This window comes from Microcaecilia unicolor, chromosome 1 (genome assembly GCF_901765095.1).
Source record: "Microcaecilia unicolor chromosome 1, aMicUni1.1, whole genome shotgun sequence".
NCBI lineage: Eukaryota > Metazoa > Chordata > Amphibia > Gymnophiona > Siphonopidae > Microcaecilia > Microcaecilia unicolor.
In genome coordinates, this window is record NC_044031.1 from 109220645 (window position 1) to 109246758 (window position 26114).

A 26114-nucleotide genomic window follows, 5' to 3' on the forward strand; every position below is an offset into this window, starting at 1 on the left:
TGCAAATGGTAAAATTTGTTCCTAGCTGCTAATTTTCTTTCCTTGAGTCCTACTAGACCAGTCTTTGTGAGTGGGGTATGTACTCTAACCAGCAGATGACGGAGGCAGAGAACACTGACTTTTCAGTGATATTGTTATCAGTATAAGGAGTGGTGCAACCCTAGAACTATTGAACTGCTTGTCACGTGACGCACTTGAACAACATTATAGAGCAATCTTATAGGTCAACATTATGATCAACCATCTAGCTCTCGGTCTTCTGAAGACTGTGAAATGCTTTCCCTGGAACCACCACCAAGATAATCCTGAGAGGTTCCCTCAGACGCTAGATGATACTGAGAGGAAATCTCCAGCTGCAGTTTTCCTGGGTGGGTCTTGGACTGGCAGGAGGGAGGTGGTGAAAATATGCTGCTGCGCCCCTGTGAGTTCACTGCGACATCCTGGCGTGGCGCGGTGCACAGTGTGGGTACCTCTGGATTATTAGTTGGGCCAGAGAATGTTGCTCTAAATGCTGGAAGTGTCTGAAAGTTCTAAAGCAGCAGTTCCCAAATAGGGTTTGCCCCACCTCCCTCCTGCTGTCACTCAAGCCACTGCTGCTGCTTCTCTAGATCAGCAGCAAAATATGCTGCAGCCACCACGGGGCCAGATTCTCCATATGCGCAGCTGACAGTCCTGCCCCCTTGGATGTCACTTCATGTGCTGGAGCACTGCTGGCAGCCATGTGAATGAAGAGTCCTGCCTCATGGTATCTATAGCTTGCTTTGCCACTGCTGCTGGTCTAGATAAGCAGTAATGTCAGGGGTGGATGTGTGTGTGTGTGGGAGGGGGGCAGAGAAGGCAGACTCTGGATGGGAGAAACAGATTGGGAACTTAGACTGGAAGGAAGAGGGGAGAAATGAGGGCAGTAGCTGGGTACAGGGGGGAGAGTGAGGAGGCAGAGGTTGGATCTAAGGGGAGAGAGATGGTGGGCAGAGATGAATGAAAGGGGGAGAGAAGGAGGGTAAAGACTAGGTGGAAAGGGAAGAGAAGGAGGGCTGCGGCTAGATATAAAGGGGAAGAGAAGGAGAGCAGACACTGAATGGAAAGGGGGAAAGAAGGAGGGCATGTGTGGGAATGCCAGCCTCAGTGGCTGAAGCATGCCACCAATTTGCTTGCTGTGCAGGCAGCATGGAGCTCAGGCCTCATGCAGTGGACCTCTTAAGATGGCGGGGCTTGGGCATTCTGGCCAGTAAAGGTAGGACTCAATACCCATTGTGTGTGTGTGGGGGGGGGGGGGGGCATTATGGACACATAGGAGCGTTGTGACCCGAGAAAGTTTGGGAATTACTGCAATAACCCCTTTCAATTCCCTTTACCTCTTCCTAGCCAACTCTATTCCTCTATCCACAGCTCTGCTACCAGTGCCTGTCTCGATCACCCAGACATTCTCCTTACAGTTCCGTTGTGTCTGTTCTAGCCTTTTTCAGCAGTATTCTCACTCCTAGGCAGTAACCCCTTCTTATTCCTCTCCCTGTATCTCCACTTTCAGCCTGTCCCCATTAACCAGTCTTGTTCTCATATAGATCTTTTCTGCCTCTTTCAGCCCTTCCCAGCAGAATTCTCTCTCCTTGCCAGTAACTCTTTTCAGTCCCCTTCATCCCTTCCTAGACCTCTCTATTCCTCTTCTCACTGCTGCACTTCTAATATATGTCCCCAAGGAGGTTTAATATGACAGAAGATGGCATGAGCCTATCTGGCCCATTCTGTGGGCTGAAGCAAGTGGACGGAGCTTACCACCATATTGAGGGACCCTAAACATTTGCAGATGCTATTGAAAAAAATAGCAAACTTGTGTGAGGTTTATATTATTTTAGTAAATCTCCTTGGATTTGAATTCTTTCTGTGATGAGAGGATCGGGGGGAGGGGAGGGATGTAAGGGGAGTTGAGGGGTTGGGGAGTTTTGAATGGGTCTGTGAAGGGGGGAGGGTTATATTCAAAATGTTTTTTGTCAATGCTCAAGAGCTTGCTTTATTATTTGCAATGCTGTATTGTGCATTTCAGTGCTGTGCTATATGCCTTTATTTTTGCTTACGATGACAATAAAGATATTTCAACATAAAACAATAGCAAACTCTTTTGACTGCCTATGTGTGGATTTTTTTTTATTTGACAGCTTTTTTATTTATTTGAAAGATTCCCATATGTAGATGTATATCATGAAATAAAATTGAAAATCACTAAAACAGCATAAAAATTATTGTAGCGGTTAGAAGCAGCAGTAATAAACTCTGTATTTTGGGCTCATTTTTCTAAAATGTTCTATAGAATACAGTAATCCATGGCCAAATTTCAATGAGGATATCCTGTTTTGGGTTCATCTTAACTGTTGCTGTAATCTGCCTTGGGAAGCCTGGTGTTATAACGATGGAATATAGTGTAATTAAATGAAAGTAAAATTAAACTCTCCTTTCATTGGTGTGCATCTTCACTTCATCTCTTTTGTAGAAGTTTACATATTAGACACACAAATGGATTCTGTTTTGAGCATGTTTCAGGGACAAGTGGTTTTATAAGTCAAAATAATATAAATATTTTGTTTCATGCAGATTTCTCATTTGTTTAAACATAACTAAACGGGCTATAAGTCCCTAATGCAGTCCATTAGTTTTCTTTTTTTTCTGATGACTTATACTGTGCCAAAACTGAAAACGTTTACCTCGTCTTGTTGGTGGATAATAAAAGGAGCTCATTGTGAACACTACCCACCCTAAAAGAATGTTTTACGGCTGTACATAAGGAATTGTGATACTGTATAAATAAGTGTATGTTTGTGTTCTTAGTCATGTATCCCAAGGTTATGTAATCCTTTCAAGAAAGCCAGTTAATTGTTTAACTTATTAGTGGAACATAGCCACAGGGGCATGGTATGGTCACATTTTAAATATGGTAATACTAGAGCCCAGCTAAGGAACAGGTTATTTTGAGTTAGTCTTCACTGGACCAAACTTGCTTTCCTTTTGCCATCACCATCCAGTTGGATAGGCAGTGCTTTAAAAGGTGGAGGATAGAGGATTTTTTTTTTTTACAGTTTATATCCCACATTATGCCAAGCAAACTCGGGTTCAGTGTGGCTTACATTTGAAATAATAGAATTCAGTAGTATCATGGGAAAAAGTAGATGGATATCTCTGAAACTTTTAACAAGGTTGAGGTTAGTATATACACCTAACTAGTTATTTAAAAGTGTGTCCTTTAATGATGCTACATGTTCAGAAATCATAGCCATAAGTATAGACAGTTATTCAAACATTATCACGTGCACACACCAATACAGGCTTCCATATATACATTGTAAAAGTAAACAACAACTTCTACAGAGCACATCCAAAACTTAATTTTTATTTCCTCATGTCTATCTTCCAAAATTCTAGACAACAGATTTACAGATCAGTAGGACCCACAGCAGTCCAAAACAACTTAAGTCAGAAACAACACAGTTTATACCTGATTGTTCAACCACCCTTAGGTTTCGCCTTTGGGTTTAAAAAGCAATACCATGTGCATGTAAGATCTGGATAAATGAATTAAAACCATCAGACGTTTTAAGCATATACCCCAAATATGTAATACTTGGTAGCAATAATGTAAAAGTGATGGAATAGCAGGCAGCCAACAGATTTATTTTCCACTGAAAATTAACTTTTATGAACTTGGCAGCTAATAGTGTGCTGCTTGCATTTACATACAAACACACTTTAAGAAGAAATAAATATATACCACAGAACTGGCATATTTAGACTGACTCTGGACTTCTGCATGAAGGTAACTCTTCCCTCATTATTCAATACTTCTCTATTAAATAGCAGTAATACAAAATATCAAGTGCATTTTTATAATATACCACTGCATTCCACAAAACAAAAGGAGCATGTTCCTACATACCATCTTTCTCTTTTGATCTATGCCATGGAATAAAAGATTTTAAATGCTCCCAAGTTTCAACCTAATTAAGGTTAAAAAAAACCCCTTTGTAGTTAAAAATAAAATCTCTGAATGTTGAGCACCCGATTCTCTTAACATGATGTCTGTTTTGGTGACCCTTTACTAGGTGAAATAATCTCAGCACATGCTAGGGTGTCCCTATAACAATATCCCTCTGCAGAACTGGCTACCTCTTCCTCCTCTCGCCCCAGAGGAAGACCCAAACCCCAAAACATTGCCAACGACATCCTGTGGTTCTTTCTATGCAGATCAGGAAATTTGGAGACAGAAAGCACACACATGAACATTTATATGAGGCAAAATAGAAGGGACATACTATCCTTATATGATGGAGAAACACTGACTTCTAATTTGATCCTTCAGAGTCAGTGGCATAGCTAGGACTGAATGGGCCTTGAACTTAAAAGTTGAGATGGGGCCTCCCTATAACACCATCACTCCCAAGGTTGTGGGGACTGGGGGGGGGGGGATGCACATTTCCTAAAGCTGACATATTACAATCAATAAATTCAGAAAAAAAACCTTTTTTTTCCTACCCTTTGTCTGTGCATTGCTTTGGTCCTAGTGTATCTCTTCTGCTTTTTGCCTTTTTGTGAATTCTCTCCAGGATTTTCTGTCCTTTTGATATCTCTGTGTCCACCACCTATCTTTCTTATGTGTCTCTATCCATCCTGTCCAGTATCTCCTTTCTGTGACTGTATCCCTGTCCCTATGCTCCTTCCAGAGTCAGCATCTCATTTGTGTCCCTGTCTCTGTCCCTCCTCATGTCTGGCTGCTCTTCTCTCTTCCCTTCCTCCTGCACCTTTTTGATTCCCTGACCATTCCCCCCTTTCCCCCCACCATCTGTAGACTGTCCTCTCTCTCTCCAATTGGGCCAATGTCTCTCCCCCAATCCAGTATCTCTCTCTCTCTCTTTCCCTCCCCTCAACCCCCCACTCAACCCAAGGTCCAGTATCTCTCTCCATCTTCCCCTTCTCTTTTGATCCAGGCTATCTTTCCTTCCTCCCTCCCCACACACTCTGGGGTCTTTTTTTCCCTCCTTTTTCCATCCCTCGTCCCCCACCCTCATGCTCCGGGGTCTTCACCCCATGCACCCGCATAGGTCCAGCATCTGCCTACCTCCTTTGCACTGGTCCTCCAAATGCTAGCGGGTTGTGGCAGAGGCAGCGCTGAAAGCTACTCTCTGTCCAGCGTGGCTTTTCCTCTGCTGCATCCTGCCTCTCTGATACAACTTCCTGTGGCGGAGATGCGGCAGAGGAAAAGCCCTGCTGGACAGAGAGCTGCCTGCAACTCTACCTTTGCTGTGTCCTGCCAGTGTTTGGAGGACCTGGGTAGGCAGATGCTGGACCCACGTGTGTGCATATGAGGGGATGATGCCAGACCTGAGCATGGAGGAGGGGGCCCTCCAATTTCAGGCAGCCTCTACAATTGGGAAGCCCTGGGCATTTTGCCGGGCTTGCTCAACAATGGTAGCTATACCCCTGTTCAGAGTAGTTGAACCTGAAATACAAAAGCAAAGAGAGTTTTGCACAAAGGACCAAATTCTTTCCAATATTATTAAGCTAAGTTCTTTAATATAGTTGTTTTTTTGTGTGTGTAGGCTAGTTTGCAGCTGCCTGGGATCAGAGCAAACCACATGCATAAAAAGATTTGTGTTTGTTGGAATCAGAGTCCAGGAAAGGCATGTACCAGGAGGTAGGAGACAATTTGCCATATATATTGCTGTCTTCTCTCACTATAGGAAGTATGCTTTGAACCAACTTGTTTACTAAAGTCTTTAGGCAAAAGTAATGAGGACTCAATAACAGCAGCGGTTTAGGCAAAATTTTATATAAAGTATCTTTTTGCCTGTTAGATTTTTTTAAATCTATTATTTATATATTTATTTGTTAGGATTTATTTACTGACTTTTTGAAGAATTTCACCCAAGACGGTGTATTGCAAGAATTTAAGTTGAACATAGGCTGTAAACAGTTCTACTTTGTGAGAATATCACCCAAAAGAGGAGTACCAAATTGCAGGATAGCAATACAAAAGCACTCAAAGCAGCTGGGAAATATAAATCTCAAACAGATAAAAGCTTTGTAATGGACATGAACATTTAGCATACATATATATAAATCATAACATAGAAAGCAAACAAAACAGAGAGGCTGCCAAAAGTGCTGCCATATAAGTCAAACAATGTCTACTGTCAGTTTGCCATTACTATTATGCCACATATTTATTTATTTATTTATTTATTTATTTATTTATTTATTTATTTATGGCATTTATATCCCACACTTTCCCGCCCATGGGCAGGCTCAATGTGGCTTACATTAGTTCAAAAAGGTTAACAGCAGTATAGAAAGACACATGCCTGCTTTAGGGGCCTTCTGAAAATTTGTCACAACAGTCAGTGGGACAGTGCTAAAGAATCACACGGGGACGGGGGAACAGCAGTAACCATGGGGATGGGGACAGATCCCACAGGGACGGGGACACGGGACAAACTTTGTCCCTGTGTCATTTTCTATTTTGAAGCCTGTTAATGAACTGGACTGTTATTTATGTTTAAGTGATGCCTACAAAGATATTTTGATTTTTTGGAAAAACAAGCAAACATACTGGCCACAACTAGCAAAATTTGCATGGGAGATCCTGTACATCCTGCTACCAGCACATCTTCTAAGAAGACAACTTCTATTCCTGGAAGGACTGTGGAAGACAGGAGAGCTAGATTGAATCCTGAGATTGTTGATGATTTCTTATTTATCCACAGATTAAAAAACCATAACAGTGCTTTATAGGGCATATTTTCCCCCTCTAGGGCATATAGAACGAGTTGTATTTTATACCCCTGGACATTTTAACAGTGTGAATTAGGATTCCTTGGTGTAGTAGAAATCACCTATTGTTGAGTTTTGTTAGGGTAGAGGGTGGTGGTGGGAAGGAGGGTTATTTTAGCTGCTCATTGTTATTATTGTTCTCTATTTCTAATTTATACACAACAGTTGCACAGCATATTGTTCCTTTGTATACTTTAATAAAAATATTTAAATATAAAATCATAAGTGTTCAAGGCTTCTGCAGATGAGGACAGAGCCCATGGGGACAGGGTGGGGACGGGAACAGAACCTGTGGGGACGGGGCAGGGACGGAGACAGAACCCACAGGGACGGAGCAGGGATGGAGCCAAATTTTGTCCCAGTGTCATTCTCTAGACAATGCACCATATATCTGAGGACTTTCAAAGAAACCCACTAAATACAATCATAAAAGCATAGGGACCCTTTTTGCTAAGGCACAATAGGCCTAACATGGGCCTACCACGCAGTAAAAGGGCACTACCGCAGGACATGTTGAGGAGTCCTGCAGTAGTTTGGTCAGCAACGCAGGAGGCGTGTCTGGGGGTGGAGAGAGCGAAACATGACCATGTTGGGTGATTAGAGGACAGCCATTGTAGTTTTTACCCTTCTATGTTGAATACACATTCTATTATTATTATTCTATTACGCTGGTCTGCTCTTCTTTTCTGCTGCTTTAGATCTTGCAGACTGTTTTGCCTCTGTGTTTTCTTGCAAGGTAAATAGCTCCAGTATTCTTGCTGAAAAAGAATATTGAAGTGTGTGATATGAAAGAGATTCTTATATCAATATTGCTTTGTGAAAGAAAATGAAAGCTGTAAACTTGTGCCACAGGAGGGACTACACACATATGAACCGCAGTTATAACAAAATCCAGAAGCTGTTCACAATGATTCATGTGAAAAAGCTCGCTGAAGCTTGCAGCTATCACATGCAGTAAAAATAATAAAACACAAGGAGGGCAGTCCTATAGATTGGTGCCTCTGTCTAGGTGCCCCCATGCCATGCACCTAGTGCCAATTCTATTTCAGCATCTTGGCACCAAATAGAATGTTAGGAATTATGAGGAAAAGAATAGAAAACAAAAATGAGAATGTTATAATGCCTTTGTATCACTCCATGGTGCGAGTGCACCTCAAATACTGTGTGCAATTCTGGTCACCGCATCTCAAAAAAGATATAGTAGAATTAGAAAAGGTACACAGAAGAGTGACAAAAATGATAAAGGGATGGGACGACTTCCCTTTGATGAAAGGCTAAAGTGGCTAGGGCTCTTCAGCTTGGAGAAGAGATGGTTGAGGGGAGACATAATACAGGTCTATAAAATACTATGCAGACTGGAACGGATAGATATGAATCACTTGTTTACTATTTCCAAAAATACTAGGACTAGGGTACGCACAATGGAGCTACTAAGTAGTAAATTTAAAACAAATTGGAGAAAATATTTTGTCACTCAATGTGTAATTAAACTCTGGAATTTGTTGCCAGGGAATGTGGTAAAAGCAGTTAGCTTAGCAGGGTTTAAAAAAGATTTGGCTAATTTCCTAAAAGAAAAGACCATAATCCATTATTAAGATGGACTTGGGAAAATCCACTGCTTATTTCTAGGATAAGCAGCATAAAATCTGTTGTACTCTTTTGGGATGTTGAAAGGTACTTGTGACCTGGATTGACCACTATTGGAAAAAGGATACTGGGCTTGATGGACCTTCGGTCTGTCCCAGTAGGGCAATGTTTATGTTCTTAATACTAGTGTAAGTTGGCATTGGCATGCCCATGTTTAGGCGAGCCCTCTCACGCCATGTCAATGGCAAGCATAAGTTGGTACACCTAGGTGTGCCAAGTGAGGTGCACAATTTATAGTATTCTATGAACTGCGCACTTAACTGGAAGGCATGCCCATGCCCTGTCCATACTCCTCCCATGTGTATGCCCCCTTTCAGTTAGGCACTATACCTCTTAGGCACTACCTTATAGAACAGTGCCTAGTGCACATAGACATCTGTCAATGACACCTTTGACGCAGGTAAGTGGCGTGAACCTCTAGGCACTAGCTTATAGAATTGCCTCATATATTTCAGTCAGCAAAGAGAGAGATGCTGTGTGCATGTAAAGAATGGAAAAGAACCATGGCACCGCAGAGAAGGTATTCTAGAGTTCGGTCTGGGGTTCCCATTTTGTGCTCTGCATTCCCTCAGGAGATTCTGAAGAGAAAGCTAATAGATGATTGTGCAGTCAGTGACCAAAAATAATACCTCAAGGAGACACACCTCCTCACTCACATTCATCTAACAAAATCAATATGCAAAAATACAATACAGTACGAGTCAAATTTGTATTCTTCATATTACCCCTAGGTTTAATGAGGATTTTAAAAATGTCAACGAGACCTAATTAGGATCTACAATCTCAAATGATACAGTAAAATACACATATTAAAATTTCCTAAACATTTCCTAAATGTGGAGATTGTGGACTATACAGAATATAAAGCCCACTGTTAAATCCAGCATTCAAGAGAAAACATGTGTAACCCTTTTGACCAGAGGCCTCTCTAGTCCGGAGGTTACCACAAGATAGTGGACTGAATTCTGACTCTCTTCTTAAATTCCTGTCACAATAAGGATTATATAATAAGGCAAGGATTTGCCTTCAAGGTCCAAGGCATGAGATTTGTAACTTTGTCACAAAGACTCTCCATACAGGATTTGGTACTGGAATCAAATAATCTTTACTGTACAATGTCTTCAATACAAAACAATTTGGCACATGATTTATTTTCTCTTTCTTGTATCCATCATACTAGGTGAAATGGATAAATGTAGGTTTTGGATCCTTCTCTGTAATCTCCTCTTTTTTCTGGAATTTAGTTTCCTTTAAACTGGTATTAGCCTCTTGGTTCCCCAAGGACACCATGCTATTCTTTCCTGTTGCTTCTCAGTCAGAATAATGAGGACCCAATGATCAAAAACACCCCTATGATCAAAGCTAATAGTATGCAAATTCATGTGCACTATAGCTCTGATCATGGGGGTACTTCTGCAGGAGGACTGTGCCTGGGCTTATGCCAAAGTCATAATCCTCCCACAGAAGTTGTTTGACAGGTCCAGGCTGTCAAAAAAAAAATCCCTGACCTATCAAACAGGAGATTTCCGATTTTCCCCCTCCCCTCTTCCTGCATGCAAGGGACTGGAGGTCCAGTGGATCTCCAGCCCCCTAACCCCCCCAAACTACTACTACTACTACTACTACTATTTAGCATTTCTATAGCGCTACAAGGCATACGCAGCGCTGCACAAACATAGAAGAAAGACAGTCCCTGCTCAAAGAGCTTACAATCTAATAGACAAAAAATAAATAAAGTAAGCAAATCAAATCAATTAATGTGAACGGGAAGGAAGAGAGGAGGGTAGGTGGAGGCGAGTGGTTACAAGTGGTTACGAGTCAAAAGCAATGTTAAAGAGGTGGGCTTTCAGTCTAGATTTAAAGGTGGCCAAGGATGGGGCAAGACGTAGGGGCTCAGGAAGTTTATTCCAGGCGTAGGGTGCAGTGAGACAGAAGGCGCGAAGTCTGGAGTTGGTAGTAGTGGAGAAGGGAACAGATAAGAAGGATTTATCCATGGAGCGGTGTGCACGGGAAGGGGTGTAGGGAAGGACGAGTGTGGAGAGATACTGGGGAGCAGCAGAGTGAATACATTTATAGGTTAGTAGAAGAAGTTTGAACAGGATGCGAAAACGGATAGGGAGCCAGTGAAGGGTCTTGAGAAGAGGGGTAGTATGAGTAAAGCGACCCTGGTGGAAGATGAGACGGGCAGCAGAGTTTTGAACCGACTGGAGAGGGGAGAGGTGACTAAGTGGGAGGCCAGCAAGAAGCAGATTGCAGTAGTCTAAACGAGAGGTGACCAGGGTGTGGATGAGGGTTTTGGTAGAGTGCTCGGAAAGAAAGGGGCGGATTTTACGGATGTTGTAAAGAAAGAAACGACAGGTCTTGGCGGTCTGCTGGATATGAGCAGAGAAGGAGAGAGAAGAGTCAAAGATGACCCCAAGGTTTCGAGCTGAGGAGACAGGGAGAATGAGAGAGCCATCAACAGAAATAGAAAACGGGGGGAGCGGGGAGGTGGGTTTGGGGGGGAAAATGAGAAGCTCGGTTTTGGTCATATTTAATTTCAGGTGGCGTTGAGACATCCAGGCAGCAATGTCAGACAAGCACGCTGAAACTTTGGTTTGGATGCAAGGTGAGATATCAGGGGTAGAAAGGTAGATTTGGGAGTCATCAGCATAGAGATGGTAGGAAAAGCCATGGGATGAGATTAATGAACCAAGGGAAGAAGTGTAGATAGAAAAGAGGAGGGGACCAAGAACAGAACCCTGAGGTACGCCGACAGGCAGAGGGATAGAAGTAGAAGAGGATCCACCAGAGTGAACACTAAAGGTGCGGAGGGAGAGGTAGGAAGAGAACCAGGAAAGGACAGAGCCCTGGAATCCAAGTGAGGACAGGGTATCGAGAAGTATGCTGTGATCGACAGTGTCAAAAGCAGCGGAAAGATCAAGAAGAATGAGGATGGAATATTGACCTCTGGATTTAGCCAGTAATAGGTCATTGGAGACTTTAGTAAGCGCAGTTTCGGTTGAGTGGAGAGGGCGAAAACCAGATTGTAGTGGGTCAAGAATAGCATGTGAGGAGAGAAAATCAAGGCAGCGGTGGTGAACAGCACGCTCAAGTAATTTGGAGAGAAAAGGAAGGAGGGAGATGGGTCGGTAATTAGAGGGACAAGTAGGGTCAAGTGAAGGCTTCTTAAGGAGAGGTGTGACCACAGTATGTTTAAAGGCAGCAGGGACAGTCGCAGTGGAAAGTGAGAGGTTGAGAATGTGACAGATAAAAGGAATAAGAGTAGGAGAGATGGCATTAAGAAGGTGGGTGGGAATGGGATCAGAGGAACAGGTGGTACATTTTGAGGAAGAAAGGAGAAGTGTAGTTTCCTCAATAGTAACTTCAGGAAAGGAGGAAAGGGAATGAGGGGAACGGACTAGTGGAGGGAGAGCTGGTGAGGTAGAGAAAGCAAGGTTTATCTTTTGAACCTTGTTGTGAAAGAATTCAGCAAGGGTCTGAGGAGATAATGAAGGGGGAGTTGGGGGAGGGGGCACCTTGAGGAGAGAGTTCAATGTGGTGAAGAGAAGTCGAGGATTAGAGCCAAGAGAGTTGGTCAGTTGGATATAATAATCCTGTTTGGCACGTAAAAGAGCAAATTGGAAGGAGGTCAGCATGAACTTAAAGTGTAAGAAATCAGCAAGAGCCCGAGATTTCCGCCAGTGGATCTCCAGCCCCCTAACCCCCCCAAACAAGTAAAGCTTCCCTGGTGTCCAGTGGCCTTTTCCTCCCCACCCCCGGACATAGGGAGGCTAGAGGTCCAGACCCCCTAACCCCCTCAAACAAGTAAAGTTTCCCTGGTGGCCCAGTGGTCTTTTCCCTCCACTCCTGGAGGTCCAGAGAACCTCTAGCCCCCCTAATCCCTCAATACCACAAAATACCTCCCAGGTGACCCAGTGGGCAACCTTACCCCTTCACACACCCCCATCCACCCTGGTGGTCTAGAATCCCCTGAACCTCCAAAATGGTGTCTGGGCGGTTAGGGGGCTAAAGGTCCACTGGACCTCCAACCCCTTGCAGGCGGGGAAGGGGGGGGGGGGAATCTCCTGTTGGAAAGGACTGGGATTTTAACAGCCTGGTCCTGTCGAACAACTTCTGCTGGAGAATAGTGCCTTGGGCACATGTTCAGGCACAATCCTCCCGCAGAAGTTCCCTTATCATCAGAGTTAATAGCATGCATGAATTTGCATTCTATTAGGTTTGATCATAGAGGCATTATTGCCCCACACTGTTCCAGTGCTAATTTGAGAGCGCTGTTCAGAACAGTGCAAGGTTTGCTATCATCTGGTCCTCAGTGTCTGGATGGTACCTTGGTGTACCAGCTGATCTCCTGTGTTCTAACTCCAAAAAATTCTCTCCAACACTCATTGTTCATAATACAAGGCCTTGGTTCCCACCTAGAATTTGACCAGGGTTTTCTTCCCATGAAGGGAAACCCAGAATGGAGAGGTTCTTTCCCATCAAATGAAGGCACCCTCCACTCCAAATGACTCAGTACAGTGGTAGAAAGCACATTGAGTAGATCAATAGCCATACTGAGTCAGACCAATGGTCCATCTAGTCCAGTATCCTGTTTCCAACAGTGGCCAATCCAGGTCATGAGAACCTAGCAGAATCCCAAATAGTAGCAAGATTACATGCTACTGATTCTAGGACAAATGGTGGCTTCCCCCATGGCTAGCAGACTATGGACCTTTCCTCCAGGAACTTGTCCAAACCTTTTTTAAACCCAGATATGCTAACTAATGAGTGGAGGAGTGGCCTAGTGGTTAGGGTGGTGGATTTTGGTCCTGGGGAACTGAGGAACTGAGTTCAATTCCCACTGCAGGCACAGGCAGCTCCTTGTGACTCTGGACAAGTCACTTAACCCTCCATTGCCCCATGTAAGCCACATTGAGCCTGCCATGAGTGGGAAAGCGCAGGGTACAAATGTAACAAAAAAAAAAAAACCTGCTGTAACTTAATCCTCTGGTAATGAGTTCCAGAGCTTAATTATGAGTGCTAAAAATATTTCATTTTACTTGTTTTAAATGTTTTACCATGTAATTTCATTGAGTGCCCCTAGTCTTTGAACTTTTTGAAAGAGTAAAAAATCAATTCACTTCTACCTGCTCTACATCACTCAGGATTCTATAGACCTCTACCATATCCCCCTCAGCTATCTTTTTTCCAAGCTGAAGAGCCGTAACTTCTTTTGCCTTACCTCATATGATACGAGTTCTATTCCCTTTTTCATTTTGGTCGCCCTTCTTTGATATTTTTCTAATTTGGCTATATCTCTTTTGAGACATGGCAACCAGAATTGAACGCAATACTCAAAGTGAGGTTGCACCATGGAATGATACAGAGATGCTATAGTATTCCTGGGGACTCATTTTCAAAAGAGAAAAATGTCCAAAAAAACATCACAAAGTGGCAGCTGGATCTTTTTCTTGCAAAACCACCTGGGACCTTTTTTGTGAAGTCCACTGCAGTGCCCCCTAGGGTGCACCTCTGCTTTGCTGGGATGTCTTTGTGTCTGCTAAGAATGCTGGCTTCTCTTATACCCTAATCGCTTGTTTTTATGAGTTTTTCAATTGGACAAATATATATATTTTTTTAATGGTCCAAAAAGATAGATGCACTGAGCACAACAATGTCTAGAAAATGGCCATTTGAAAAGAAAAAAAAGGTTTTCATGTTCAAAAATGGCCATGTTTGCTACTGGATTTTTGGACGTTTTCTGTAAAACATGCAAAGTCGGATTTGGATGTCATATTGAAAATGCTTCTGCAAGTATTATTTATCATCCCTTTCCTAATAATTGCTAGCATCCTATTTGCCGCTGCACACTGGGAAAAAGTAACATAATAAATGAAGCAGTTAAAGGCCTGTACGGTCCATCCAGTCTGCCCAACAAGATAAACTAATTTTACATGGTATGCAATACTTTATATGTATACCTGAATTTGATTTGTCCTTGCCATTTTCAGGGCACAGACCGTAGAAGTCTGCACAGCACTCTTCTTGTACTAAAAGTTCTGAAACTAGCATCGAAGCCCCTTAAAATTTACAGTCCAGTCCATCCATATCTATTCAGTCACAATTAGGGCGTAGACCGTAGGAGTCTGCCAACATTGGTTTTGCTTCCCAATTACCAGTGTTACCACCCAATCTCCGCTAAGGTTCCGTGGATCCATTCCTTCTAAACAGGATTCCTTTGTGTTTATCCCATGCATGTTTGAATTTCATTATCGTTTTCATCACCACCTCCCACAGGAGGGCATTCCATGTATCCACCACCCTTTCTATGAAAAAATACTTCCTGACATTACTCCTATGTCTGCCCCCCCCTTCAACCTCAATTCAGGTCCTCTAGTTCTACCACCTTCCCATCTCCGTAAAAGGTTTGTTTTCAGATTAATACCTTTCAAATATTTGAACGTCTGTAGCATGTCACCCTTGTTTCTCCTTTCCTCCAAGATACACACATTCTGGTTGGCAAGGCTTTCTTCGTACAGTTTACAACGCAAATCCCATACCATTTACGTAGCTTTTCTTTGCACCGCTTCCAGTCTTTTTACATCTTTAGCAAGATACGACCTCCAAAACTGAACACAATACTCCAAGAAGATTTCAGCACATTGTCTACGATGACACATAGATCTTTTTCTTGAGTGCTGACTCCCAAAGTGGACCTTAGTATCAGGTAAACTATGATGTGGTTTATTCTTCTCAATGTGCATCACTGCATTGTCCACATTAAATTTCATCTGCCATTTGACTGCCCAGTCTTCCAATATCCTAAGGTCTTCCTGCAAATTTTCACAATTTGCATGTGTTTTAACAACTTTGAATAATTTTGTGTCATCTGCAAATTTAATCACCCCACTTGTCGTTCTAATTTCCATACCATTTATAAATATGTTAAATAGCACTGATCCCAGCACAGATTTCTGCGGCACTGCACTATTCACCCTCCTCCACCAAGAAGGGGCACAGGGAGAATTAAGACATCGATCAGGATGTGGAAAATTTCCACTGAAATTTACAAAAGCTCTGCCAAATGCAGAGCCTCTTGTAAAATAAGTGTAGGGACATGCAGGGGTGCACATCAATGTCTTTCCATGTCCAGCAGGAGCAGCATTTTAAAAAAGCTGCATCTGGGAGGGGGGAAGGAGGAGATTTATAGGAGTCGATGCACAAAGCTTCCCGAGCTTGCAACGTTTGCTTTAGTCTGGTTGTAGCCAGTCTAAAGCAAACACTGTTTAGCGTCTAATGCACAAAAGGGTTCTGCGTCCCTTTTAAGGTTTGCCGTAGCAGCTACTTATAACACAATGCAAATGTATAACAACAAGCTTATCAGTATTAAAATGAGCATTCTGTGTGATACACAGAGAGGAGCACCTACCTTTAATGTGCTAGATGTTATTGGAGGTCAGGAGCTGTCGGGGAGGAGCCCCCCTCATCCATGCTGACCACCTGTCCAGTTCCCTTCTCTCTTCAGCCTCTGCCTCCCAATCACCCCCCAGGCTGGTGCAGGGAGACCTCCCCTCCTTCTGGTGCTCTGCTGATCTTGTTCAGCTTCATGCATCCGAGTCCCTGCCGCTGACTTTACAAACTGGCTATGCAGGTCCCCCCACCGCCACAGGTTGCCGCAGGAGCTCTGAAGTTTTGTTTTTGTGAGTGCAGGAGCTCTCTCTCCATCCCCCCCCCCCCCCCCCCCAACTCCCGTGTCCTGGAAACAGGCCATTAAATTTTTGTGCATCTCATTTGCATGCCATCCCCTTTGCACATCCGTCGCTGTTTGCAACTCGGTAAGTTCACCCATAGCTGCCGTATTTAATGCGCTTTGGCCCTTCAATGTTCAGGTGCAAAACATTCAGAAAATATTGTTTTAGCATCTCTGATGCAGAAACATCACAATATGGAAAATTTATAAACCTTAAATTATTACCAGGTGTTTGTGACCTAGATTGGGCCCTGTTGGAAGCAGGATACTGGGCTAGATGGACCATTGGTCTATTCTTATGTTCTTATGTAACCCCCCTGCCCCCATGTTTTACTGGCTTATGGTTTTTGTCATTTTGCTGGTGACCCTTGGCACTTTTATTATACATTTTATTAGTTTTTAAAATTGTTATTTACATTCAGTTTTATTGATTATCTTAATTATATTCTCACCAAACTATGGTTGTTTATTCATTTAAGTATTTTGGGGCATGGTTATGATTGTCTCAGGTTTTACTGTACTTCTACTATTTATAATATTTTAAAATGTATTGGCTATAGGGTAGATACTCAAAGCGATTTAGATCCTGGCCATTTAAATTGCTTGGTCAAGGCTAAAAGATAGTCAACAACACTTAACTGGACAGTGCTGCTAAATATTCCCCCTAACTGACCATCCCCTAACCAGTAAGTTTATGGGGTGGAGTTCAGATGGAACAGTGACCTAACCAGTTTGCTGTGATATTCAGTCCACTAACTGGCTAGGGAACTGCATAAAGTTAGGACAGAAAAAAGGCTGTCCTAACTTTATGTGGTGAGGTTAACCAGGCACCAGTCTGAATATTGGCTGGTACCCAATTAACATATGGGTAGTGGCTAATAAGGTCTGGCAACCTCCTCCTCCTACTACTACTACTATTTAGCATTTCTATAGCGCTCATCCCTCATCCCTTTTGGCCTCTCAGGCCTACATTTGTGGGTACCTGGTGATCTAGGGGTAAATAGGCAGGAGCGATGCCCACCTACTTCTGTCTGGAGTGGCCCGCTAATCAAAATGGCTGCTATGACCTCTAGTTTTTCTCTTCTTTTTTTTGTTATCATCCAGAAACAAATAAAATTCAAATACTTCTATTCTGCCTTTGCCTTAGAAATTCAAAGTGATATTTCAAGTGAATTTTGGTGCGTTTTCAAAGTGGGGTCACATGCCAATCAACTTCCCAGTGAAAAGTTTAGCATTCTTAGTCAGCTCAGCTTATGGTTCTACCATGAAATTATTGCTCCAAAAATGCTGCGGCATGCTATAAGCAGTGAGCATGCAAATTACTGCTGTGTTAAAATTGCAGCAGTAATTCAATGCTCATTGCTCAATATTATCCTTCCAGTCTGTGTCTGAGTGGTGATTGGTTCAGCCACTGACAGGAAGAGTGACATGACAAAAAAACAAACAACACTGGGCCTTCAAGAAAGAGATAAGTGCCATCCTTTATTGTGAGAAAGACTCGATACGGGCCGTGTTTCGGCACACACACGCCTGCCTCAGGGGTCAGCAACCATTAAACGTAAGTTGTGTCTAGCCAGATGCTGTCTAGCCATCTTCGGTACACTGCCAACACGCCCCCTTGAACTTTGGTTGTCCCCGCGACGGAAAGCAGTTGAGGACGCTCAAAATCAGCTTTCAATTATGCCGATTTGGGCGAACATAGGAGAAGGATGCCCATCTCCCAATTTGTGTCAGAAGATGGGCGCCCTTCTCCTTCGAAAATAAGCAGGATAGGCACCTACGTGCACCCAAAGCACGCCAAAATGGAGTTACCGTGTGGCCCTTGTAGTAATTTCATTTTTGGCGCATGTCTGCTACACACGTCTGAAAAATATTTTTTATTTTCTGTCTTGCGTAGCAGGCGTGCGTCAAGTGGCTTTCTATGGGCTGTAATCTTCCCTGTTGTTCTGGGGTATGTGGAGGCGAATCCCTGGCTACTGCCCTCCAATAGTAGCCCTGGTCTTTCAGTACAACCGGCAGCAAAGTCAAAAATAAACTCCTCTTATGAATCAACAGGTCTCTTTGAATTCAGAACCAAAATACACTGTCCACTTTATAATCCTTATTCAACGTCAGAAAAACAAAAAGATAGCCTGCTCCTGATCTTCACTCTAATCAGAAAAAATGCAGGCTGGGCAGCTCACCCCCCTCTTCACAGATACTTCACTCCTGTGTCCGCCCGCGCTGCCCTCTTACACTTGCAGACTCTGGCCTCTTGGCTCCTCATAGTCCATGGGTTCTTGCTCTCTCTCCACCTCCTCCTCCCCTGGGTTACCAAGCCCTTCTTCTAGGACTTCCGTCCAATCAGCTCCCTCTCCACCCTGCTCCCTAAATTCCTCACTCCTCACAGCTGAGTTTCCCTTATCCTCCCCCTCCCCCTCCCCACAGGTGGGTGGAATCCTATACTGATTCTGTACCCATGGAAACGAAGTTTTAACATTGTCACTCCCTCTACTGGCCATTCTTGGGTATTGCTTCTTCCCCACCCAAACCCTTCCCTCCCTTCTCTTAGGTAAACTCCATGTCTGGGTTTTAAGTGGACTGTCCTTTCCTTTTCTCCTAAGGCCTTGTGGGTAGGGTAGTTCTATACCATCCGGGCTGTCTGTCAGCCTAAGTTGATCTTTCTCATTACAGTGCGTAGGTCATTACCACCCAGTTAACACGTTAGACATTACCGCTAAATCAATGGCTGGCGGTTAGGTCTCAGACCCAAAATGGACACACCAAATTTTGATTTTGCTGCACATCCATTTTTGGCAAAAATTTGTAAAAATACATTTTTTACAGGTACACTAAAAAATGAATCTCACATGGCCAAAACCCTAATATAAAGGGCAATCAGTTAAGCACCGTTTATAGAATAGCACTTACTGCTGGGAACCACAACTACCTTTAGGTGCAAGCATTTACACCAACCCAACCCTGGTGTAAATCCACATGTCTAAATTAGGCGTGGATCCCCCTAATTCTCTAACAGTGCACATAAATTGTGGGAACGCTCCCCATTTTCCCATGACCACACTTCCTTTTGGAGCCACGTGTAAAATTTACACGTGGATCCATGCGAATAGATAAGTGTGCAAAAATCAAAATTGCTGACAATTAGCACTGATAATTGATTGTTAGGGCATTTATTGGCTCATTATTCAATTAAATTGCACATACAAATTTGCCCAAGCAATTTTTAGCAACTTTTATAGAATTTGCTGCATACATTCAGTAGTGCTATAGAAATGATAAGTAGTAGTAGTAGTGGCACTGGTGTCTAGTCATCTGAAAAGATGCTCCTGTCATACAGTGTGCATCTCGTCTATGGCTGATGGATGTGTTATGTGGGGCCCTTGGATTCTGTGAGAAATAAAGAGAAGCAGCCTAAGCATTAGGGAAAACAAACACTGTGGAAGGATTTTTAGTGAAACTCCCAAGTCAAATGTTCTGTGCCTCCAGGATAATATTGTCCATTACTATTTTACTGATATTTTGATGAACAAATCAATTTTTGTGTTCTACATTGGCACAGTATAACTGCTTTTACTTTTGAATGGCTTCTACTTGCAAATTCATGCACAGCAAAGTTTGAACAGAGAGATCCTGATGTTTTACAAGCTAGTTGGTCTATAGACTGTAATAAATTGTTTAAATGAATTTTGTCAGAGATATGTCAGTAGAGGTAGTTTTTATTTATTTCTTGTGTTACTAGATGTGATCATAGTGTATATTACTTCTCTGAGAGTTTATTTATGTGTGCTGTAAGAGAAAGTTTAGATATTTATTTATGTTAGAGCTGATTGAATTCTATATGTGTATTTGGCTTTCTACTGATTTATGATCTGCTGATTTTCAGAGATTTTTTTTAAAGTGTTGCATTATAAATAAATATGAATATTTATTGTTTTTATATAGTTTGTGGACCCCTGAAGGCAGTGGCGTAGCCAGACAGCCAATTTTGTGTGAGCCTGAAACCAAATTGAGTAGGCACAACATTTTCTCTCTGCCTCGCCCCCTCCCTTCCCCTCTCCACCCCTTCCCAGCACCTCCCAACTCAAAGTATAAATACTTTAGCTCATGAGGATCTCCAGGCTCTGTCAACTGAAGACTTCCTTCAAAGACATACAGAATTCCCTTTTACCAAGCTTGGCAGGCAGCAGTAGCAACTCCTTGAGCCACTGATGCTGGCACCCCAGGATGCTGCTGCCAGTTGCCAAGCTTAGTAGAAGGGAGTTTGGGCTGATTTCAGAGGAGGTCCTCTGCTGGTGGGGCTTGTGGTTCTCCACCAGCTACAGTAAGGGTCAGGGCTGGTGTTAGACATGCAAGGGCCCAGGGCAAAAAAGTTAAAAAAGCCCCCCCTCCCAGTTCTCTCCCCTCTAATCTCCCCACCAACAGACCCTCACCAAATACAGAAAAGGATCACAAATTAGAAATAAAAATAACATAAACAAAAATTGAACTGTGAACCTCAGCATGTACTGCAACAGTGGAGAAATAAAAACAGAAATGTATTTTCTTCTCTACTGAACACAGTAAAGACATCCACTATGCACATTTCCTAAGCTAACATATTTCAGTTAATAAATTCAAAATAAAATTCCTTTTCTACCTTTGTTGTCTGGTCATTTTAATTTTTCCATCACGTTGGTTCCAATTTCTCTTTTCCACTTTCCTGTCTTTCCATAGGCGGTCGGTGGCCCAATTGTTTGGGGAGGCTAAAGGGGCGGGGTTAGGGGTGGTGCCAGGGGTGGGGCTTACATCCATAATTGTCTGACAACACACAGAAAAAAATAAATAAAAGTAAAATAGTCACAATTAATACTTTTAACAATTCAACATCAGATCCTCCAAAATATTATAAAACCATGTCTGATGTTATGACAAACAAACTAAAATTAATTTAAAGTGTTGATGTCACCTTAGTAAGGCCAACACACAATTTTCACTGCAAAACACTATACACAAACTTGTGCAAAAACACACTCAGAACCATACCAAACCATAACAGCACTAATTCCAAGGACAGGACGAGCTACAACCTTATGCGTGGAAAGGCAGCACTGTAATTACACCAGGCTCTAAAACACCAATTCACTACCTAGTGAAAAAACAAAACCAAAAGGGCTGCAAATAGAACACGCTAGCAGAACACTGCATCTTGATCACACATGAAAAACACATGACAACAGATATGACACAAGGAACTAGAAATCAAAAGATAGGAAGGCAAAATACTGAACTGGAAAGTTACCTCAAGAAGTCAGACTCGACATGCAGTAATATTAGAGAAATTGAAACTTATGTACAAAATATTACAGATGCACATTTCCAAAAGCTGACATATTCCAATTAATACATTCTGAATAAAATACTTTTTTCTACCTTTGTCATCTGAGCATTTAGTTTTTATATTCACTTTTGTCTCAGTGTCTTCTGTTTTATGGTGTCTTCTTTCCATTTGATATTTTTTCACTCACCATGTCCACCATCCTCCTGTGTCCTTATGTGTTCTGTCTACCATCTGTAGCCCTTTCCTATCCTTCCTCCAGATGCAGCATCTGCCCTCAAAGCGTTCCGATCCAGTCCTTAAATTCATCAGTTTCCCCTCCATCCATATTCCTTACTCCTCTCCCCTCCATTCATGTGTATTTACTTCCTCTGTCTTCCCTCCCCTCCATCCATGTCCAGATTTCTCCTCTCTTACCTCCCCTCCATCCATGTTCCATGTGCATCTCCTTCCTGTCTTCCCTCCCCTCCATCCATCCATGTCCAGCAACTCTCCTCTCTCCCCTGCCCTCCCCTCCATTCATCCATCTATGTCCAGCAACTCTCCTCTCTCCCCTGCCCTCCCCTCCATTCATCCATCCATGTCAGGCAACTCTCCTCTCTCCCCTGCCCTCCACCCATATCTCTAGCAAATCTCCTCTCTCCCCTGGCACCTCCATCCATCCATCTAGCAAATCTCCTCTCTCCATCCATATCTAGCAATTCTCCTCTCTCCCCTACCCTCCCATCCATGACCAGTGATTTCTCCTCTCTCCACTGCCCTCCCCTCCCATCCATGTCCAACGATTCTGCTTTGCCCCTGCCCTGTCCTCCCCTCCCATCCATGTCCGGTGACTTTCCCCAGCCCCCCTTTTCAGCCCCCCAGTTCGAGGTGTAACCCAGCCCCACCTGCCTGTCCTCAGCTCCCCGACAGCCCACCATTCCGTTCCTGCCACAGCCACCCTGCGTTTAAAACCTGTTATTTTAAGTCGCAGCGGTGGCTCGCCTCTAACCTTTCCCCTCCCGCTCAATGTCCTGCCCTCGCGGAAATAGGAAATACCTCATCAGAGGAAGGCGGGACACTGAGTGGGAAGGGAAAACTGGACTCGAGCTATGACTTAAAATAACAGATTTAAACGCAGGGTGGCTGCGCCAGGAACAGAATGGAAGGCATGTCGGGGAGTTGAGGACGGGCTCAGCTGGGGGGTGAGGGCAGAGGCGGAAGATATAATTTGTTCTTGGCTGTATCAGTGGGGCCACATTAGAGGACAAAGCAGGCGGGGAAGGTCACAGCTGGGCTGGGGAGGCAAGCCTCTTATACGGGGCACCTATGTGTCTTTCTGTTAATTCTCCTTCAAACAGCTGATGTTCATTTATCTTTTCTCCACTCTCGTTCCATTCCCTCACTACACTTGCCTCTGACATATTGATCTTTCCATTTTAGCTCTTTCCCCTTTTTTTCTTTCCTGTCTCTCTGTCTACTCAAATTCCACCCTCTTTCTAATCTTTTTCCTTCTTTTTACTTTTCAGATATCTATCAAATTTCCATCTTCTTCTCTCACCCACTAGTTCTCCCATTCCCCCATCTCATTCCTTCCTCAGCCTTCCAGTTTTAATCTACTCTCTATTACCATATTTCTATCCACTGTAATCACTATCCTCCTCTCATTCATTTCCTTGCCACCCTCTGGCCTCTCTCACATGGTTCCACTGTTCCCAGTGTCTCCCTCCCTCCACCCTTCTAGCCCAGCATCTTCGCCCTCTTTTTCCTCTCCCCACCCTTGTAGCCTGACATCTCCCTCTCCCTTCCACTCCATTCCCCAGCATCTTCCTGTGCCTTCTTTCTTCCCTCCTGCCCCCTCCACCTTGGTCCAGATTTTTTCCCTCTCTCTTCCCTTCCACCCAGAGTTCAGTATCTCTCCCTTACTCCCTTCTGCCCCTGGATCCAACATCTTCCTCCTTCTTCCCTCCCCTCCTGTGCAGCATCTCTCCTTCACTCTCCTCCAACCTCATGTCCAACCTCACTCCCTTTCTTTCTCTCTCCTCTCTCTCTCTCTCTTTCTCTTTCTTTTCCTTGCATCCCAGGTCAAACATCTCTCCCCCCCTGTAGCATCTGTCTATCTCTCCCTCCCCTCCACCACCATGTCCATTTCTCCTCTCATCTTTCTCTTCCCTGTGCAGCATCTCTCTCTCCCTCCCAGGTCCAACATTTCTTCCTCTCTTGTCCTTCACCCCTCCTGTGCAGCATCTCTTCCTCCCCATCCTACTTTATCCTACATCTAACAATTGTCCTTCTCTCTCCCCTATGCAGCATCTCTCCCTCCCTCCCTCCCTCCCTCCCTCCCTCCATCCCTCCACCCCTCATGTCCAACAATTATTCCTTCACCCCAGTGACTTTTATCCCAGTCCTCAGGGACCACCACCTGGCCAGTCAGGTTTTCTGGATATCTACAATGAATACACAGAGATAAGTGCATGCAGTAGAGGAAGTACATGCTAATTGATCTCTTGCATATTCAAGTTGGATATCCTGAAAACCCAACTGGCCGAGTGGTCCCTGAGGACTGGGTTGAAAACCACCAGTTGATCCAGTCTACCTCAGAAAGGTTACCAGACTTTTACTTATCGCTGTATACAGGTTACCTCTCTATATACTCTTTCTTTTTTTTCATTTATTTATATATGAGTCATTTGTTTTACTTTGAGTGGAAATACTCTATATTTCTATTTCATCCTCTTCTCAAATACAGATCCTCTCTGTATATCCCATGCCTTTTTGAATCCCATTACCGTTTTTGACCTTCCCCCTTCCCCTCAATTCCCATGGAAGAACATTCCAGGCATCCACCATCCTCTGTGAAGAAATATTTCCTAATATTGCTTTTCAGTTTCCCCCCTTGTAACTTCATGTTCTCTAATTCTATAGTCTCTCTGTTTTTAGAAAAGATTTGTTTATTCATTTTTATCATTCTAGTATTTAAATGTCTGTATCAAATCTCCCCTCATCCATAGTATACATGTTCAAGTCTTGTAATCTCTTCTCATATATTTTCTGGCAGATACCCTATACCATTTTGGTCATTCTCTGAATCACTTCAAGTCCTTTTATGTCTTTGGCCTCCAAAACTGAACACAGTAACCCAAATGTGGTCTCACTAATGAGGGAAGAGAGGGGAAGGAGATGCACTTGGATGGAGGGGAGGGGAAAATGCTGGACATGCATTGAGGGGATGGGAGAGAGAAGACATGCTGGACATGGATGGAGACGAGGGAAGAGAAAAGAAGAAGATGCACATGGATGGAGATGAGGGAAAGGGAAGGCAGGAGAAAAACTGAACATGGATGGAGAAAATAGGTAAAAACTGGATCCACTCTATACCTCCTCCAGTCAGGTTTGTGGAGGACCCAGCTTTTACTTATGAATGTAGGGCAAGAAATGAAGAAGAAAGGAGGAAAGTAAAGAAATAAATGGACAGGATGCCCAGTTCTTGTCTCCACGACCTTCATCAGGAGGCTATTCCATGTGTCTACCAATGACCATCCTTTCTGTGAAAAGGTATTGTCTTAGATTACTGCTGAGCCTATAACCTCTTAACTTCATTCTATGCTTTCTCATACCAAAGTTTTCCTTCATTTGAAAAATGCTCACCTCCTGTACATTAATGGCATGGAGGTATTTAAACATCTCTATCATATCCCTTCTCGCCCACCTTTCTTCCAAAGAAAACATATTTAGGTCTGTAAATCTGACTCTGTACACTTTATGACAGAGACCACTAACCAACTTTGTAGCCACCCTCTGGACTGACTCCATCTTGTTTGTATCTTTTTGAAGGTGCTGTCTCCAGAATTGCACACAGTATTCTAAATGGGGCCTCACCAGAGAGGCCCCATTTATTTTGAAAATATACAGGTTAATACTCCATTCACCAATGGTTGACAAACGCATAATTTGAATATCGTTTCAAATATAGCGAATGTAACTTGCTTTGAAATAAAAATGAAAAGGCATGAGCTAAATCCAAATGTAGTAAATACATTCGAAGACAGAATCCGTTTTATAAAATTAGATGTGGTGGGTGTGGCAGATGAAGCTCTGTTTCTCTGTGACCTTATCTTAACTGTCCTCACTTCAACTCTTGTGAGCTGTCAGGCCAGGAAAGTATTGCAAGTTGACTCGTGAAAGGGCTGAGTTGAAGAAGGATATGCTTTATTATTTGAGCTGCTAGCTTGACATTTTTATGGGCAGGAGTGTTGTTCATGCATGAAGGAGAAAGTAAAGTGCAAATATTGAAAAAGGCGTTTGTGTGTGGGGGTCAGATACATATTTGTTCTGAAGAAAGCAGTTTGTCACGCTTTTGCACCTGGCCATGCTTGTATTTTTTGACCCTCAAAGTGGTTTTCTTTACATGTCATGCTGTTGATTGACCCCTCCCCCACTGGGTTTCTGACGAAACGAGATCATGAGTAAGTGGTTGAAGGGATATTCAAATGAAACAGGATTTTGAATGAATTATAAATATAATTTTTTGCTTTTTGCTCAAATCATACATCACTCTTTGAACATACTCTGAGTTTCTGCTGCCCAGCTCCAGTTTATCTACATCTCAATGAGGGTGATAGTGCATCC